The following is a 1,596-nucleotide window of genomic DNA, read 5'->3' as shown; positions in this document are numbered from 1 at the left end:
TGTGCTGATATCTCAGAGCCTGGAGCCTGTTTCAGATTCTGTGTCTCCCTCTCTCTGCCCCTCCCCTACTCATGCTCTGTCTCTGTCTCAAAAACAAATATAAAAATTAAAAAAAAGAACAAATATTTGAATAATCGGTCTTATGAAAGGAGAACAAAGAGAGAAGGGAACAGGCCATTTATTTAAAGAAATGATATCTGAGAACTTCCCAAACCTGGGAAAATAACTGTATATCTGACTTTACAAAGCTAATAGATTGCCCTATTATCTTAACACAAAACGACTTTCTCCAAGACATTACAATGAAACTGTCAAAAATAAAAAATAAAGAGTTTCAAAAGCAGCCAGGCATCACACTTTCTGATTTCAAGCAATGCTACAAACTTATAGTAATTAAAATAGTATGGTACAGCATAAAAATAGACACATAGACCAATGGAACAGAATCAAGAGCCCAGAAATAAATCCCTGCACATCTGATCATCTAATATTTGACAAGGGACCCAAGAACAGTCAATGAGGAAAGGACAGTCTCTTCAGTAAATTGTGTTGAGAAAACAGGTCAGCCACATGAAGGAAAATAAAATTGGACCCCTATGTTACACCACTCATGAAAATTAACTAGTGATGGGTTAAAGACTTAGCATAAGACTTGATATTGTAATACTCCTAGAAGAAATCATAGGGAAGAAACTCCTTGACATTGGACCAGGCAGTGACTTTTTGCATATGATGCCAACAGCTCAAGCAACCAATGCAAAAATCAACAAATAGAACTACATCAAACTAAAAAGCTTCTGCATAGCAAAAGAAAAAAATTTCAAAATGAAAACACAACCTCCATAATGGAGAAAATACTTGCAAATATTCTGAAAAGATATCAGATCAGAGGTTAATATCCAAACCTGTAAAGAACCCATACAACTCAATAACAACAAACAAACAAACAAACAATCCAATTAAAAAATGAGCAGAGGAACTAAGTAGACATTTTTCCAAAGATGACATTCAAATGGCCAGCAGGTACATGCAAACATGCTAAACTTCACTAATCAGGGAAATGAAAAGCAGGACCACAATGAGGTGTCATCTCACACTTGTTAGAATGGCTATCATCAAGAAGAAAAGAGATCAGTGTTGGTGAGGATGTGGGGAAAAGAGAACCCTTGTTGGGTTGATGGGAATGTAAATTGGTTCAGCAACTATAGAAAATATGGAAGTTCCATAAAAAAAATAGAACTACTATATGGTTCAGCAATTCCAATTCTGGATATACAGCCAAAGGAAATGAAAACAGAAGTTCAAAGATAAATATGCACTCCCTTGTTTATTGCAGCATTATTCACAATAGCCAAACTGTGGAAAGAACCTAAGTGACTGCCAATAGATGAATGGATAAAGAAGTTGTGAGATATATATAGAGACATATAGATACAGATATCTATACAGAGATATACATAGATATAGATATAGGTATATATAGGTATAGATATAGATATCTGTATATAGGTACATATAGATATACACACATAATGGAATATTAATCAGCCACAAGTAAGAATGAAATCCTGCCATTTGCAATAGTACGGATGGACT

The sequence above is a fragment of the Felis catus genome, chromosome A1 (assembly GCF_018350175.1).
Source record: "Felis catus isolate Fca126 chromosome A1, F.catus_Fca126_mat1.0, whole genome shotgun sequence".
Lineage (NCBI taxonomy): Eukaryota > Metazoa > Chordata > Mammalia > Carnivora > Felidae > Felis > Felis catus.
This window is presented reverse-complemented; position numbering follows the sequence as displayed.